Source organism: Pleurodeles waltl, chromosome 12, assembly GCF_031143425.1.
Source record: "Pleurodeles waltl isolate 20211129_DDA chromosome 12, aPleWal1.hap1.20221129, whole genome shotgun sequence".
NCBI classification, from domain to species: Eukaryota; Metazoa; Chordata; class Amphibia; order Caudata; family Salamandridae; genus Pleurodeles; species Pleurodeles waltl.
In genome coordinates, this window is record NC_090451.1 from 168,282,743 (window position 1) to 168,302,590 (window position 19,848).

Sequence of the window (19,848 nt, forward strand, 5' to 3'; positions counted from 1 at the left end):
ATTTAACAGCAGTGCATAGTACACCACCGCCGACGGTCATTTTGTCAGTTCGTATATGCAGTCACATTTTAAGGGGCAATTTTGTTGCACATATTTGAGTTTGGTGCAAAACCATGTTGTGGACACCATGTGGGTTACATGTGACCCTTCTGTAGTTGCCAGCTGGGATGTGTACTGGATGCCATGTCTATACAGTCAGAAATGGTATGTCACATCATAATCTTCACATGCATCATGCATGTCACTGGGGACACACTGACTAATGTTACAAATCATGTCTTGTCACAGTCACACATATGTAACTAAGGAGAGGGAGAAGGCGACAACCTCCTGTCTACCATCCACTGCCAGACCTTCAGACCATAGAGCAATGCAACATCATCATGTACTACTGCCTGGATAGGCAAACAACTGTGGACTTATGTTGTCAGTTGGAGCCAGATCTGATGCCAGTTATTAGGTATCCTACCAGCACACCCTACAGTGTACCCCTTCCTAGCCACAGTGGCCTTCCAACATATAGGGGGTAATTACAACATTGGCGGTAAAAGCCGCTTACCACCGTGCAGAAGACCGCCAACACACCACTGCGGAATTCCGCCACGGTCATTATGACCCACAGCTCAGAATCTGCCAAAATCCAGACACCCACACAAGTCCGCCACACCAAAGGTCAGTGATAAACTCGCGCTAACAAAACCTCCACCGTCACGCCAACAGGAAGACGCCCACACTATCACGACCCACGAATCCACGCGGCGGTCTTTCAACCGCGGTATTCCATTGGCGGTACACACTGCCGCGCTCAAAATACACACACATTTACAAAACACATCCACATTGGACAATTCGAAATACACACCTGATACACATACACATACCACTCCCACACATCCAATACAATATAAAACACACACCCACATCACTCACAAACCCTTATGTCAACAATTGCGACAGAAGGCCAGAGAGAGACACCACCAGAAAGAACAATAGCATCCACAGGCACCCTACACCATCACTCACACAACATCCAAGCACCTCACACAACACACCTCTAAATATCACCCCACACATCACAACACACGCCACCCCACACATCACCCACACCACCCCATGGCCCCGTAAAGACACCCCAGGATCTCTGAGGAGGAGCTCAGGATCATGGTGGAGGAAATCATCCAGGTAGAGCCACAGCTATTCGGATCACAGGTGCAGCACACCACCATAGCTAGCAAGATGGAGCGATGGCGAAGAATCGTGGACAGGGTCAACTCAGTGGGACAGCACCCAAGAACACGGGATGACATCAGGAAGAGGTGGAACGACCTACGGGGGAAGGTGCGTTCCGTGGTCTCAAGACACCACCTTGCGGTTCAGAGGACTGGCGGCGGACCCCCACCTCCTCCCCCAGAACTCACAACATGGGAGGAGCAGGTCTTGGCTATACTGCATCCTGAGGGCCTCGCAGGAGTAGCTGGAGGAATGGACTCTAGTAAGGCAAATCTTTCACTACTTCATCCCCCACCCACCTGCATGCTATCACATACCCCCACCCTCGCCCTCACCCCATCACTCCAACTCCTCACGTATGTCCCAATATCACAAACCACACATCCCAACCCCAAGCCCTGCATGTAACACCAAAGCATGGACACCCATCACCAAAGCATGTCCACTGCACATACCCATACACCCCCCTAAACCATTATCACACAAGGTCCTACACAGGAATGCAAGCACTGGGGTAAAGGCTCACCCACCCATTGCACACCATGGCACACACAGATGCAATAATCATGCCTTTACCCCCCTGCAGGACCCCTACCCAACGTCACCGGACAGGAGGGTCCAGACATGTCCACTCCACCCACAGAAGAGGCCCACAGTGATGACAGCAGCTCTGTCCAACTGGATCTACATCACCAGGCCGGCCCATCTGGGACCTCGGGACAGTCGGTTCCCCTCACACTGGCACAGGCCACTACAGAGTTTCCCCCTCTGGACAGCACAGCACCCACCCAGCGGGCCCATCCCTCTGTCCTCAGGACACGTCAATCAGCAGTGTGTCCACCACTACAGGGAACCCAGGCTAACCCACCACCCCAACAACACCAGGGACCTGGGGGCAGTGGCAGTGGGCACACGGTTCAGGGGACAGAGGCCCAGGAACACAGGGGAACTGGGAGGGCTGCTGTGCGACAGGGGGAGGACAGGCACAGGGAACCCACTCTCCACGAGGCCCTCTCCAACATCATGGGAGCCTACCACCACTCACAGGAGACTATGGCAACGGTACTGGCCAAGTTTCAGGAGACCCAGCGGCTGCAGGAGGAACAGTATCTGGGCTTCAGGGAGGAACTAAAATCCATCAATTCCACCCTGGGCACCATTGTAGGGGTGCTGAAGGAACTCGTCAACACCAGGAGGGACACTGTGGCACAACAAGGGGCCCCTGACACTAGCCTGGACGATGAACTGCCCACCACCTCCGCCGGCGCTAGTGGACAGGAGGCACCGCCACAGGACCACGACACCAGCACCCCACCCCCTGCAGAGGGAGAACCACCACGCAAGCGGTCCCTGAGATCCAGGACAAAGACAGAGAACAATGCCAGGACCCCGCCAAGAAATTAGACCACCCTGAATGTCATCCTTCTGTCCCACTTTGTCACCCTGTCCATCCTTAAACTGCCCCAACTCCACTTCCTATGCCCCTTTGGACAATGCACCTGTGAGACTAATAGACTGGACTCTGCCATGGACATTCCTCCACCATCACCCCTGACCATTTTACAACCCCCTCCACTATTTAGCACTTAAATAAACACCCTTAAATCACAAAACAATCTGGAGTCAGTCTGTGCTTTCACAATTGTGTATTTGCAATAACTGAGGGAAATAGCAATGTCCATTGTATTGTCAACATACCTATGTCACACAGCTCTAGTCCATGCGGAAACAAAGCAGATGTCACACAGTGGGACCCACATCTGTGAAATCGTAAGGGAAAGTGACAACTCAGTGACCATACACTGGGTGAAAATAACAGACAGATGAGAGGTAGTAGAATTAAATCAGATGTAGCTGGCAGTGTTGTCTTCTTACCTGTGTCTCACTGGAAGTATTGGTGGATCACCGTGTTCCTGTTGTCTATGTCCTCTTCTTCTGCTTCCTCATCTTCACTGTCCACAGGCTCCACAGCTGCCACAACACCTCCATCTGGACCATCCTCCTGCAGAAAAGGCACCGGTCGTCGCAAAGCCAAGTTGTGAAGCATACAGCAGGCCACGATGATCTGGCATACCTTCTTTGGTGAGAACAATAGGGAACCACCTGTCATATGGAGGCACCGGAACCTGCCCTTCAGGAGGCTAAAGGTCCTCTCTATAATCCTCCTAGTTCGCCCATGGGCCTCATTATAGCGTTCCTCTGCCTTTGTCCTGGGATTCCTCACAGGGGTCAGTAGCCATGACAGGTTGGGGTAACCAGAGTCACCTGCAAATGGCGAGGGACAACTGTTAGACACACACTAACTCATAGGGACATCCCCAGACCCTGACACCTATTCACACTGTATAGTGTCCATGTCCTCACCTAATAGCCACACACGGTGCCTCTGGAGTTGCCCCATCACATAAGGGATGCTGCTATTCCTCAGAATGTAAGCATCATGCACTGAGCCAGGAAAGTTTTGAATTCACATGGGAGATGTACTGGTCAGCCAAACACACCATCTGCATATTCATCGAATGGTAACTCTTCCGGTTTTTGTACACTGGTTTACTCCTACTCCTGCTGGGGGGACCAAGGCCACATGTGTCCCATCAATGGCACCTATGATGTTGGGGATATGTCCCAGGGCATAGAAATCACCTTTCACTGTAGGCAAATCCTCCACCTGAGGGAAAACGATGTAGCTCTGCATGTGTTTTAGCAGGGCAGACAACACTCTGGACAACACGTTGGAAAACATAGGCTGGGGCATCCCTGATGCTATGGCCACTGTTTTTTTAAAAGACCCACTTGCTAGGAAATGGAGTACTGACAGCACCTGCACTAGAGGAGGGATTCCGGTGGGATGGCGAATAGCTGACATAGGTCTGGCTCCAACTGGGCACACAGTTCCAGGATTGTGGTACGATCAAGTCTGTAGGTGATGATCACATGTTGCTCCTCTATTGTGGACAGGTCCACCAGCGGTCTGTACACCGGAGGATGCCACCATCCCCTCACCTGCCCCAGCGGACGTTGCCTATGGAGGAGAACAGCGAGCAGGGATCAACCAACTCTGAGGTACGTAAACACAACTTAATCGGAAATGTTTGCAAAACAACATATGGCTGTATTAGTGTTTAAGCAAGGCCTAGATATGTGTGACGCAGTCCAAAATAATGCCATGTGGGCCCCTGAAATGGCGGCTGCCTGACCTGTAAAGTGGGACAAGGGGATATGAGGTAACTGCGCTGGCGTTTTACACCGTCGCGGTAGGCGGTCGAAGACCGTGGCGCAAACCTGCATTGGTTAACATTGGACCTTATGGGTCACTGGAGCCAATGACGATGTACGCCGGTGGTGACGGTACGCACAGCCGCGGACGTGACCGCCATTTTCTCTCTGTTCAATCACTTGATACCTGATCTTCGACAGGAGAGGACCTACACTGCAAGTGCTGCTGTGACCTCAGTCTGGAAGAGACAATGGCTCGTGTGTCTGGAAAAAGGGCCCCTGCCTTCAGCACGGAGGAGTTGGAGAAACTAGTGGATGGGGTCCTCCCCCAGTACACGCTACTCTACGGTCCTCCAGACAAACGGGTGAGTACACTGTGAGCATGCTGTATGGGCAATGGCTGTTTGGAGTGGTGTGGATGAAAGATGGGGGGGAGAATGAGGCGTGCATGAAACAACGGTGAGTGCATGTGCGTCATGGCAAGGGTAGGGATGCGGGCCAATGACTGTGACGGTGCGGACGGTTATATCTTCTCCTTTTCCCCTGTACTATTCCTGTAGGTCAGCGCCCACCAGAAGAAGGATATTTGGCGTGCCATCGCCAAGGAAGTCCGGACCCTGGGGGTCTACCACAGACGGAGCACCCACTGCCGGAAACGATGGGAGGACATTCACCGCTGGAGCAAGAAGACGGCGGAGGGCCAGCTGGGGATGGCCTCTCAACGTGGAAGGGGTGCCCATCGCACCATGACCCCCCTGATGTTCCAGATCCTGGCAGTGGCGTACCCGGAGTTGGATGGGCGCTTGAGGGCATCACAGCAGCCACAAGGGGGTGAGTACACTCTCATTCAGCTGATTCAGCACGTATTGTAGGTGTCTGGGTGGGGGAGGTGGGCTGTGGGTTCCCCTAGGCCAGGGCGAGTTTAGTAGGCAAGGTCCCTTCTGAAGGCAGGCCCTGTGGCACCCCACCCCACCTGTGTACAGAGCCAACTACACCTAGTCAGGCTCTTGTGACATCCATGTGTGCAGCAATCGGGCATAGCCTTGTAACCCATGTCCCTGTGATTGATTAGGGAACTCCAAGTGCACGGCGTAGTGCAGGGGGCTTCTGTGTCTGTAGTGTCTGCCAACGGTAGCGGTATTGCATGCACTCAACATGTCTTTCTTCTGTCTTCCCCCCCCCCTTTTTGTGGTCTTCCTGTTCTTGTGTGCATTAGCATCATCAGGCGGAGGAGCAGTGGCACCGGAGCAGGAGGGAGCTGCATCCCACATGGCCCTGGAGGGCGACACAACAGAGTCTGAATTCACCAATGGGACGGAAGGTGAGGGGAGCTCCACGGCGGGGACAGGAGCTGAGACCAGCGATACGGACTCCTTCTCTGATGGGAGCTCCCTTGCGGAGGTGGGCCCATCTGTGCCCCCGCATCTACAGGTGCAGCCACCACCACACCTTCCAGCACCGCCCTCCCAGCAGCCCCTCAGCGTTTGCCCCGTGGACGCTCACCCAAGAGGGTGGGCATCTCCTTCGCCCCAGGCACCTCAGGCCCTGCCCCTGTCACCCCTGCTGCCCTCAGTGAGGAGGCCATTGACCTCCTCAGGTTCCTCACTGTTGGGCAGTCTACCATTTTGAATGCCATCCAGGGTGTAGAGAGGCAGTTGCAACAAACCAATGCATACCTGGAGGGCATTCATTCTGGTCAGGCAGCCCAACAGCGAGCTTTTCAGACTCTGGCCTCAGCACTGATGGCAGCCATTGTCCCTGTCTCTAGCCTCCCTTCTCCAACTTCCTCCACCCAGACCCAAACCCCTGTACCTCAGCCTATCCCAAGCACACCATCAGACCAGCATGCACACACGTCAACACACAAGGGAAGCTCAGGCAAACAAAAGCACCACACATCCCACAGGCACTCATGCAAGCATCATACACATGCAGACATACCAACATCCACTGCCTCCACTGTGTCCCCCTCCTCCTCGTCTCCCTCCTCCCTCCCTGTCTCGTCTCCACTCACACCTGCATGCACTACACCGTCAGCCACTACCTCCATCACCAGCACACCCACCACCACACCCCGCTCACGTGCACTCACCACAACCACTACCATTCACACATCCCCTGTGTCCTCTCCCAGTGTGTCTGTGAGCCCACCTCCCAAGGTACACAAACGCAGCCACACACCCACCCAACAGCCATCCACCTCACGACAGCCTCCAGCCCATGCACCTTCACCCAAAGTCAGCAAATGTACATCTCCTACAACCACTACCTCTTCCTCCACTCCCAAACCCCCTCCATCTACCCGCCCCAGTGTGCCCCAAAAACATTTCCTGTCCAACCTCACCTCTTTCCCTCACCTCCCCCACCCCTTCAGTCTCCTAGGGCCCGCCTCTCCAGGTCCCAACCCAGCGCCTCAGCCACACCATCTGCGGGAACAGTGGTGCCAGTAGTAACCGGCTTCTGGAGTGCGCCAGGCAGCAGGACAGCCAGTGTGGCAAGGAGCCAGACCACGGACAGTCCCCCACCTCAAAAGCATAAAAAGTTGGCCAGTGCCCGGCAGGAGAGAGGAAAAAAATCTGCCACCAAAGCCGCTCCCAGGGGTACAGTTGGAGTGTGGAGACAGCTGCGCCACCATCCAAGGTGGGGAAGGGGCACAGTAAAACCGGCAAGTCTGGGAAAACCTGCACTGCGGACAAGACCGAAACAAGCACCGCTGCCAAGGACACCGCCACCACCAGCACCGCTGCCAAGGACACCGCCGCAACCAGCACCGCTGCCAAGGACACTGCAGCCACTAGCACCGCTGCCAAGGACACAGCCGCCACCAGCACTGCTGAACAGGACACCGGCGCTGCCGGCACCACTGAACAGGACACCGCCGCCAACAGCACTGCTGCCAAGGACACCGCCGCCACCAGCACTGCTGAACAGGACACCGCCGCCACCAGCACCGCTGAACAGGACACCGTCGCCACCAGCACCGCTGCCAAGGACACCGCCGCCACCAGCACCGCTGAACAGGACACCGCCACCACCAGCACCACTGAACAGGATACCACCGCAACAAGCACCGCAGGCCAGTGAGGGCCAAAGATTCCGACGCTACTGAGGCCGCCACGAGCAGGATTGAGCACTCTGGGCACAAAACCCCCTCCAGAACCAGTGGAGATTTACATCCACTACCTCAGTCTTTGGCAGGATGAAGCACTCTGGGCACAAAGCCCTCTCCAGAACCAGTGGAGATTTACATCCACTACCTCAGTCCTTGGCAGGATGAAGCACTCAGGGCACAAAGCCCCCTCCAGAACCAGTGGAGTATCACATCCACTACCTCAGTCCTTGGCAGGATGAAGCACTCTGGGTACCAGGCCCCCTCCAGAACCAGTGGAGTATCACATCCACTACCTCAGTCCTTGGCAGGATGAAGCACTCTGGGCACGAAGCCCCCTCCAGAACTAGCGGAGTATCACATCCACTACCTCAGTCCTTGGCAGGATGAAGCACTCTGGGCACCAGGCCCCCTCCAGAACCAGCGGAGTATCACATCCACTACCTCAGTCCTTGGCAGGATGAAGCACTCTGGGCACAAAGCCCCCTCCAGAACCAGTGGAGATTTACATCCACTACCTCAGTCCTTGGCAGGATGAAGCACTCAGGGCACAAAGCCCCCTCCAGAACCAGTGGAGATTTACATCCACTACCTCAGTCCTTGGCAGGATGAAGCACTCTGGGCGCAAAGCCCCCTCAAGAACCAGTGGAGTATCACATCCACTACCTCAGTCCTTGGCAGGATGAAGCACTCTGGGCACCAGGCCCCCTCCAGAACCAGTGGAGTATCACATTCACTACCTCAGTCCTTGACAGGATGAAGCACTCTGGGCACCAGGCCCCCTCCAGAACCAGTGGAGACAGTTATCCACTTGAGAGACTGTGGCTTTGCACTCCCCAGGATAAAGCAGTGGGCAAACCACCCACTGGAGAGACTTGAGAGACTGTGGCTTTGCACTCCCCAGGATAAAGCAGTGGGCAAACCACCCACTGTAGAGACTTGAGAGACTGTGGCTTTGCACTCCCCAGGATGAAGCAGTGGGCAAACCACCCACTGTAGAGACTTGAGAGACTGTGGCTTTGCACTCCCCAGGATAAAGCAGTGGGCAACCCACCCACTGGAGAGACTTGAGAGACTGTGGCTTTGCACTCCCCAGGATAAAGCAGTGGGCATGGAGCCCCCTCGTGGATCTGGCGTTGTGCACTCATCCGGCTGATGTGCCCCCCTTCCCTTCCCCATGAGGTGCCTGTTTTGTTTCTATCTGATGCCCCAGCAGTGTTCTCTCCGTATTGTTCGGGTATTGAGTGTGGGTCTCGCCCATGCATTTTGGGCCCAGTTGTCCACGGACTGTGATGGTGGAATCCCTTGGACTTGTATTCTTGGTGTATCATATTTTTGAATCATGTATTTGAATATATTACAATCATTCAACTCATTTCCTTTTGTCCTTGCATTCTTCCAGGGGGGGTCGGGGAGTGTAACTGTAATGTGTCATGATGTATTAGTGTGTGTGTTGTCGTGGGTGAGGGTGGGGGTGGGGGTGTTGCGTGTGTGTGTCACTCTCTTTTCCCTACCCCCTCTCCCCTCCCCTGTGTCATAGGTGCAGTACTCACCATGGTCTTCGCCGCCGTCTTTGTTGTTCCTGGTAGAGAAGCAGGAAGATAAAGGCTGGGAGTATCTGGAGCTCGGGTTCCATGGCGTCCTGATTCCTTGTGGGGTGTGTAGAGGTGAGCGTTTTCCCTTCCAAGTCCTGTTTCCGCTGTGTTTTTGTTTGCTTGAATCCGCCCCGGAAAAGGTGGCGGATTGGACTGTTGTAATTCTGTGGGCGGTACATTGTCCTCCGCCTGTCTGTTGGCGGTTACCGCCGCGGTGTTTGTTTGTACCGCCTTGGCGGTCGGAGTGTTAAAGTGGCTGTCTATGTTGGCGGTTTCCGCCACAGTCGTGATTCCATTTTTTTTTACCGCCAGCCTGTTGCCGGTTTTACCTCTGCTTTAACACCGACCGTCAGGGTCGTAATGACCACCATAGTGTCCCTATCTGGTGGTATGTCCCAGACTATTTTTAGTCTGGTGTTGATGAATGTCCTCTCAAAAATTTTGAAACACCTTGACACCTATATCCGGTTTCCCCAACATGAGGATTTAGCCAATGTGAAGGCTGACTTTTAAGGTTTTGCCCACTTCCTACATGTGGCAGGGGCCATTGATGGCACACATACTGGCTTGGTGCCACCTCAGGCCAATGAACAAGTCTATAGGAACAGAAAGAACTTCTATTCTGTCAACGTGCAGGTTGTCTGTTTGGCGGACCTCTATATTTCACGTCTATGCCCGTTATCTGGGTTCAGTCCATCAGTCCTTCATTATACAGAACAGCACCATACCCCAGCTTATGTCACAACTGTGACCAAAGAGGGCCTGACTGGTCATGTCTGTACTGATTGTGTGTGGGCAATGTCAGGTGCTACAATCATGAAGTGTGGGACTCATTGTTGCACATATGTCCCATTCCTTAACAAGAGACTCTGCATATCTAAACCCTCCTCGGTTGTTGACACCACTAAGGAATCCCACTACACCAGGGGAAGTCTACTTCAATGAGGCCTGTGTAAAATCAAGACAGGTAGTAGAGGGGGCTTTTGGGTTCCTGAAGGCCAGATTTAGGTGTGTTGATCAGACTGGTGGAGCCCTTCTCTACTCACTCAGGAAAAAGTCAGATCACTGTGGCATGCTCCACAATCTCCTCCTGTGAAGGAACATCCCATACACCGCAGAGGTGGGGGAGCCTGCAGTATCACCAGGTGGGACTCCTGAAATGCCTAGTGAGGATGACAGTGGTGAAGAGAAAAGAGCTGACTTGCGGGAAGATCTCATCAACAGCCACTTTTCATGAGCATAAGTATGTCTTGTTATGATATGACTGTAGAATGAACTGTAGTTCTGAGAATGTGTGGAGTGTATTGTGTTAGAAACAGCCAGGGAGCTGACGCTCTGCAATAAGCAGCCAAAGGCTGCTTGATAGGATTGCTTTGGACACATCCTCACTTGATGATGTTGCTTTGTTTGTGTCAGTTTCCTTGCAATGTAAGTTGTTTTCCAGAAGCTTGCTATGTTATTTGTGTAATAGGTATGTTTTCAAGCCTATACTCCTTTTGTTGTCTATGTACAGGTACCTTCACCATGGAATATAAGTCAGAACCATGAATGCTGGAACCACGCATGCCTAAACTATGCGGTCGGAAGAACGAGTGCGTTTGTTACCACGAATGTCTTTACCACAAATGCCTTAACAACGATTTTTCGTTGTAAAGGCATTCCTGGTAAAGGCATGGGTGGAACGGCATGCGTGATTCCAGCATGTGACCCCCCCACCCTGACCCCCCCCAAAACAACCATACCCCAACCCCCACCCCTAAAAACAATTCTACCCCTACCCCAACCCCAACCCCCACCACTAAAACTTAAACTACCCCACCCCTAAAACTACCGTGACCCTTCATCCCCCTAAAAACTAAAAATACCCTAACACCCCACCCCTAAAACTACTGAAACCCCCACCCTTGCCCCTAAAAACTAAAAAGACCCCAAGTGCCCCGCCCCACAAACTACTGCAAACCCCACCCCCTAAAATCTAAACTACCCTTACGCCCTCCCCATCCCTAAAACGTCTGTGACCCCCCTAAAAACTAAACCACCCCGACCCCACCCCTAAAACTACCCTGAAGAACTAAAAATACCCCAACCCCTGACACCTGCCCCTAAAACTACCACAACTCTCCACCCCTAAAACCTAAACTACCCCGCCTCCCTGCCCCTAAAACTACAGCAACCCCTTTCCCCCATAAAGCCTAAACGACCCCGCCCCCCACCCCACCCCACCCCTAAAAACTAAAAATACCAGGACCCCCCACCCAGCCCCTAAAACTACAACGACCCTTGACCCCATCAATCAATCAGGAATTTGTAAAGCGCACTACTCACCCTTGAGGATCTCAAGGTGCTGAGGAGGGGGGAGAAGGGGAGGGGAGATGCTGGTACTGCTTGAACAGCCAGGTCTTGGGAAGTTTCCTGAAAGTAAGGGCCCCATAAAACCTAAACTACCCTGACCCCCCCAAACCCACCCCGAAAACTACTCCAACCCCCACCCGCCCCTAAAACTACTGCAACCCCCACCCCCTAAAACCTAAACTACCTTACACCCACCCCGCCCCCGAAAACTAAAAATACCCCACCCCTAAAACAGCCCCAGCCCCTCTTACCTGACCGCGTCCTCCTCAGAAGCCGACTCCCTTCTTCTGTGCCTTAACCACGCATGTGCGTTGTTCAGCAGATGTGTGGTTAAGGCACAGAAGAACAAAGTCGTGGTTAACAGAAGAGTTGTTCTGCTTTCGTTGTCCACAACTTTGTTCTTCCAGAGTCGTGGTTCAGGATGTTTCCCTTCACCATAACATCCTCATGTGAGCGTTTTAAAGTTGTGACACTGGCAGTGATGCTGTACTGACATGTGAAGTGGACATGGATTGTCCTAGGTAATGTGGTTCACAGAGTCAGGGTGTATGAGACCTGTGTCAAGACAGCTTGCACAGTGTTTGGGCGGAAAGTCAGAAGTGCCCATTGGAGTTGTTTTGTGTGCTGTTGTGGGCCGATTGCATTGTGTGTCATCATGTGGGCATGAAATATGTAGTCAGAGATTGTGACCAAGTGATTTTACCTTCACATTGGCTAAACAGTTTTTGTATGATCAGTATGTATCTGTAGATGTGTTTCAGCATTGCAGGCCACAATGTCTGTGCCACAATACTGACATGATGTTTGTGTCATACCACCAGAGGCATGGTAACTGGATTATGATGGGCCTGTGACCCAGGACTGTTGTACTGTCATTTTTCTGTATCTTGGATTATGTGATGTTGGATTACTTTGCTGTGGTACGTGATAAGGCTCAAGCTGCTGACATTATCCACTTCAATGTTTGCCTATTCCATAGGACAATGTCTGGGAAATCCCTTGCTTCCATGGTCTGGAGGGATGCACCTTGAAATATGTACTTTGACTTAGTGTGAGTCACACATTCTTATTTCTAAAAGTCCAAACATGTGGACAGCCTATGTGCTGTACATTGGAATAAAATATATGGTTTGACCCGACACTTGTACCGATGTGTGTGTGTGTTATGGTTGTGATCCTGAACAGCACACTGTGCACCTTTGGCATATAGCTCCTTGAACAAGTAGCTTGTGTGCGCATCACATGGTTCACATGGTCTTAATTTTCTACATAGAAAATGTTGGAACTAAGCAATCAGATAACAAGTTTGTGATGGGTGAATTTATTGCATTGCTAATAGAGAAAATTAATATTGGACAGAAAAGAACAAAACGTAAAGTGAGGGGGTTAGTCATGGTGAAAGAAATCATTGGAGTAGAAGCACACCATTGGGAGTCCAAAGTCCAGAGTACCCCTCCCAGTGGAACTGGTATGTGCTTCAGAATCAGTCAACTGAGTGAATGTGTGGCACACAAAGGAGGTCATTTAGGAAGAAGTCACTTGCTGGCAGTGGTGGGTGTCTTGCCATCTGCACCTCCAGGATTCTTTGCTTGACATCCCGCTTGCTTGGGGAGATCTGCTGCTACAGAGGTAGGGGTGTCTGGGGCTGGGTCTTCCTCTGGCAGGGCCTCTCTTTCAGTGGCTGGCACAGTGGTTGATGGGTGTGCTGCTGATGAACCACAGGAAGGGGAAGATTGGTTTTGTAAAGCCCTGCTCAGGGCAGTGTGAATGTCCCTCAGCACCTCTGGTAAGGAAGCCATGTTGTTATTGTGGGGCTCCATCTGTTCCTGCATGAACCCTGTACTGGTGTAAGGAGTTACAGAAACAGTACCTCCTGGGAATCACAGTCTGGTCACTCTCTCTACTTCCCACCACTATGCCAATGTTAGCCTCCCAGGTGAGTAAACTTCATGAGGGAGGTAACAAACAGGGGTATTTGGACAAGTGAACCCTGTGCTGGTGTTAGGAGATAGATGAACAGTGACTGCTGGGAGTTGCAGTCTGGTCACTCTCTCTATAACCCACCACAATACCAATGGTATCCTCCCTGGTGAGTAAACTTCACTTGTGAGTTAACATACAGGGGTATTTGGGCAAGTGAACCCTGTGCTTGGGTTAGGAGTTTCAGAAACAGTGCCTCCTGGGAGTTGCAGTGTGCTCACTCTCTCTCCTTCCAACCACTATACTAGTGGTATCCTCCCAGGTGAGTTAACTTCACTTGAGAGTAAACAAACAGGGCTATTTGGGCAAGTGAACCCTGTGCTGGTGCTAGGATTTGCAGGAATAGTGCCTGTTGGGAGTTGCAGTGTGGTCACTCTCTCTACTTCCCACCGCTATACCAATGTTATGCTCCCACAGGAGAAAACTTCACTTGTGAGTTAACAAACAGGGGTATTTGGGCAAGTGAGCCATGTGCTTGTGTTAGGAGTTACAGACCCGAAGCCTGCTGGAATTAGCAAGCATGTCACTCACTCTACTACACACACTATACAAATGTTATCCCCCCAGGTGAGTCCACTGCAATTGCTAATTGTGATACTGATGTATTGTAGCATATGCCCACTGTTTAAGTGTCTGTAGTTACTGGAACAGTGCCTTCTGGGATTTGCAGTCATGTCAGTCCCTGTAATACACACGTGTCATCTCCCCAGGTGTGTACACTTCAATTGGGAGTTGCCAAATAGATGTCTTTGGACATATGCACACTGGGTTGGTGAGTGGAGTGACAGTAAATGTGGCAAAAGGTGACCTATGATCATGCATGACTTGTCATTTGTGTAACAATTTTTGTGTTGTGACTTAACAGACTCCACTCCCCCCAGGTATTCCTGCCAAGCCCTTAGGATGCAGGATGGCCAAGATATTCTCCCCCCATGGAAAGAGATGTAATGAGGCACTGGGACAGCCACCAGCAGTCTACTTGGCCTGCAGATTGTGCCTGGAGACCAGAGGACAGACCTTGCCCCTGAGGTCATTCCACCTCTTCCTAATGTCCTCCTTTGTGCGCAGGGTGGTGCTACAGCATTCACTCTGTCAACGATCTTGTCCCTCATTTCCACTTTCCTACTTGGAGGAGTATGCTGGACTTGAGCTCCAAACAATTAAGACTCTACTCTTATGATTTCATCCGCCTTGACTCTTAACTCATCTTCAGAAAAATTGGGATTTTGGGGATGTGACATAATGGAACAGAAAAAATGAGTGACAGTGACTTACTAAAGATGTGGAGTTCAAAAGGGTGTGAATGGACAAAGATGTGTGCAGGGTGTTCAATGGATTGTGGAAAAAAAGGGGGCTAATTTGTGTACTCTACTACAAATAGGTACTAAGGCTTCTTTTTGTTCCAGTGGAAATGCAAAGGACTGTGGTCTATGAAGGAGAGTATTATATAATGCCCTTTGCAGGTGTGTCCAGTGTGGGAATGTGTGTCAGCTGTGTTGTTTTCAAATTCAACCAATGTGCAGTTGTGTATTGGTTTGCTGACCAAGAGCGTCATTCTCTGACCAACATTGGTGACCACCACAGTGACTTGGTGCTTGTAATACGGTCGGTTGTTGGTCATGGGGCTGGCGATGCAGGAAGTCGGACTGCCTATTTCCATGACGCCGCGCTGCTGGCAGTCTGGCTTTATTGCTTGACGGTCAGTGTTCCTGTCTGTAAAATTCATAATTGGGTGGTCTGAGGACCTCCAACATGGCGGTCTTGTCAGGACAGCCAACATGGTGGTCTGGGGGTCTGACCACGAAACTCATAATGAGGCCCTAAATGTTTTTACAAAGTCTACATATATTCATGCTGGTATGTTCCGCATTCGCTTGCAGGTTCCTGCTTTGACTTTACCACATTGCGTTATGACATCCAATTTCTATAATATTTTTTCTTCTCATTAAATTTCACTTGAGTGAATCATTGTTGGTGGCAAATTCATTAATGCCACATGCAGGACCATCAGCAGAGAGGGGCGGAAGTGGCACTAATTCCCAGGCCTCACGCATTTTCATGGACTCACTCTTGAGCAGCAAATTTTATCTGTATAGATTTTGAAGTAAGTCTGCCTTTTTATTCATGGCAGGTAGCATGCCTCACACCAGTAGATGGTGATAGATGTTGTCAAGTGGGTCCAGCATGACATTTTTAATCCAGGGCCTCACAAAACGTCTAAGTGCCTAGCGAAAGGTTGTACGTTTCTTCCTGACAACACAAAAAAGTTAGCAGATCTCAACAGTTTGTTGCTAGTTTCATACTAAGAATATAGGTCACATGAGAGTTGACAGGAATCCTGCTAGGAACTTGTGCAGTGCTTGGAGAACAGACTCTTGTTATGAAATCACCTCCTTTGGTATATCCTTCAATGCTGAAAACGACATAAATAGGCAAAACTCAGGCGCAAACGCCCTTAAGTTTGCATGCCACTGTGCATCTCCCAGCCCTGCATAAAGACAGTTGTGTAGAAAATTTAACACATAACATCAAATACAGCCTGCCACTGCAGCTGAAGTATTTCCCCATTGACAGGTAAAGGAACAGGCATACAGTTTCATAAAATATGCAATTTTATTACTAAACAAGAGGCTCTATTATGCAATCTTTCTTCTGCTTTATTTACACAGTATATCGAATGAAACACCACACATCCCTAACCCCTGCCTTCTTAATTAGGAAGCACTAACATAAAAAGTACAATCAACACTATAAATAGGTGTGGCCCCTAACAAACATCCTTTTTATGTTGAGCATAGCAGCGCGCAAGCGATGCTTTTCCGCCGTGTTGTTATGTATCTTTTCTTGCTGCTTTTGACTTAAGTCACTGTTGACTGTGTGCTTTGCATTTATAATATTACTACTCATCATTCAAATTTTATGCTTACTGTGGGACGTATCTGTGGTCTGTAGTTACTAGCGTTCATTTGATTTAAATAATTTGTATTGTTTTAGCACCACTCGTAAGGTCTGCCTGGGCCTTAAAGCTCTTTATTTTTTTCCAGCTACTTTGCATCCATACATGCAGAGCAAAGTTAAAAGGTTGTGGGTGTCTTGGAGTTGCTTGTTTGTATCCCTTTTGTTCCAGATGTAGCTCAATATAAACTGTTAATTTGTTTCTTTAACCCGCAGGAAGCGCTGCTGATGCAGTGTTTTTTGGTGAAGAAGTTTGTTTAATTGTTACATTTGTAACACATCTTTCCTGAGAGAAAGGGGGACGATGCTTGAGCCTTTTCAAGCTATTGTACTTGGAAGCTGTATTAGTAGATATAAAGTGTTATTTTTCCTAGCAGAATCATTTGTATCCTAACTCTTTCCAAGTAAATAGTTTATTTGATGTTTCAACTAAGAAATTAATTTGCTTTTTATGTCTTTAAATTTGGGATTATACTTGACAACATAAGTACATTATATGGTGCTAAGAGTTAAATTCCCTGGGCTTTCATATGTAATTGGTCTACCGTTTTAAAAAAATGTGGCCCCTGATGTGGGCAGCTCTGTTGCAACTTCCATTTCAAAATCTTCAACAGCTACAGGTTTAAAATGTTTATGGTGTATGGGGTGAAGAAGAAAACTAACTCATTGGAAGTAGAAGATTGTGCTTAGGTGACTTGTTATTGTAAAGTATACCCCAGCTAGGTCAAATGCACAGCAGATACATCCAAAGCCCTAATACCAGACACTCTTCTGAAATAAACCAAGTGTAGCTGATAGGCACATGAGAGATAGCTCCTAATTCTCTTTCCAGACCTGGAAGAGTTACTAAATTAAATGAACATCTGATGGGTTACAATACCTAGGTCTAGGGGATTTTCATACTGAAATCCCTTTCAACAATCTACATACCATAGGCGATTGATTCATTAGCTCATCCTCAACCTTCTGACGCTTTCTTGAATTTTTAGATCAGTAGGTGTTACCTGTCCTGTAGGAATTTTGCGCTGCTGCCAAGAACGCAAAGAGTTTTAGAACACTTGTAGAATCTGAAGTAATATTTTTTCCACACACCAGTTACACCAGACATTGAAGTTGACTTGTAAGCTCTAGATGTTACTGGTCCACAAGATGCTCTGTTATACTTGGAAGCTGACTCCAAAAGGTCTGGTATTTCCACACCATCAACACTAACTTGTCCTCCAGTACTAGGCCTTGGTAGTGTCTCCCTGGATTCGTCAGCAACCCTAGAAATATTGGTGTTAAAAGTGGACAATCCACTGACAATTCTAGAAGAGATGGGAACAATGGCTGAGCTTTCCATAGAAGAGTGACGATAATCAGTCTTGCTAAATGTGTACAAACCTGAGAAATACACCTGAAAATCACGAGGAAAGGTAACAATTCATAAGGATTTCAAACAGACATATCCTGCAGAAGAGCATCCCTAGCTAAAGTTTCCTGATCTAGCTTCCAACTGCATTTGATCAACTGATTTGTCAATCTAGGGACTAACAGATCTATGTCGAAGGGCTTCCACAACCTTACTATGCCTTGAAGACCTGTAAGTGCAATTGCCAGTTGCTGCTGTCATAGAGACTTCTCAAATACCAGTCCACCAACTGTGTTTCATGGTCCTGAAAGGCAGCCCACCTTCAATTAAATTCTTTGTTGGAGACAGAACTCCCACAGCGACGTGGCCAACTCCACCAAATTTGTTTACCTTTTCCCTCCTAGATTGTATAAGTACCTGACTGCTGGCAGACTGTCCATTTGCAAATGTACTGCACATCTTACACTGTTCCTTATCAGGCTTTTAATTACAAAGAGCCCTGGAAAAAGCCCTGAACAATTAATGAGCATTAGTAACTCTCTCCTGGTCCATCTTCCTCCAGTTGAGAACATACCACACCTTTCGCCCCATCCCTTTAGACTTGCACATGATTGTAATACAATGGTCTTCAAACTTTGTAATGCTGCCTCCCATTCCCCCAAGTGGAAAAAAAATCTTTGGGGCCTCCCATGCAAATTCTTCACAATTATTCTGACAAATTGGCAATGTTTAAATATGTCTACACTTATTTAAACATCAACATCATTTTAAAAATGCAATCAAATATAGAATGCCAAAGTGACGATTCTAGTCAGGCAGGTCTTACTAACATGTAAGAATATCAATAGTGTGATTGTCAGAAGTGGGATGGGGTTTTTGAAGAGTATTTGGAGGCCCTTCCCTTTTGACACATACTCCATTCTTGGATATGAATGACAAAACATGCTCGTAATGGCCCATTTCAGAGCTGTTTACTGCTGCACATTTTTTCCAGTTTAAAACAAGGCCCTGTTATTAGCATAATGCTTCTTTCAGCCAGAGCATGGCTCCTGCCTTTGGATCACATGAGGCCCCCAGGAGGGCCCAAACCCAGTTTGAAGACCCCTACTTTATTTCAAGGTCTGAGGTTGTAGGAAACATGGCCTATCCCTTCCTTGTGTATACACATAAAGGAAGCATCTGTGAATATTGCAAACCCTTTCTCTCACATGTTTTAGCTTTAGAGCCTGTAAAAGCTGAGGATCCTCCTTCTCATACCTGGCAGCCAAGACCTGGAGCGACCTTCTGCAACAACTCAGAACCTCCCACTCCCTCATGGACTTCCAAAGGAATCTTAAAACATGGCTCTTCCTGATTAAACAGGCATGATCCCCTCTATCCACCCCCCCTCAGGCCTGCCCTGCTCAGCACTTGGATACCCTCACGGATGATTAGCTGTGCTCTTCAAATCCACGTAACATAACATAGCCTGTTTTATGAGTTGGCATGCAGCTTATGAAATTTGGTGCATGACTCCATCAACATGACGGAACCCTGCACCAAACTTATTTCTTTTTAATTTTCAAAAAGTAAATCCCAAAGTGGGATTTTCTTTTTGAAAATAAAAAAGACTCTACTTCCCCCACCATGGGACTCATCTCCATTGCAAGGGGAGCATTTAGCAGTTTTCACTCCCCTTTACTACCAAGGTTTTCCTGATGGTAACAGACCATGAAAACTGACCTCTAATTTCACCTCTCTCAGTTAGATGGGTAGAATTAGAGGTCTGCCTCCAACGACCCTTACTCCATAGGGCTGTTGAAAGGGTTTAATCACAGTGTAGACAGAGTAGTCTACATTGTGATTAAATCTAAGGTTGGTTCACATTCAAATTTAGCAGGCAAACTACAGTCTTGGTGGTATGAACACTCCGATGGAGTACCCATATAGCCAAGATTGAGATCTGTCCCTTAGTCTCTGATGTGCCCCATAATAAAGAGGACCTAATCAATTGCCTGAATCGACAAAGAGAGTAGCCCTACTAGCCTTGCCAACTGTCGCAGAGAAATCTGCTGGTGAGT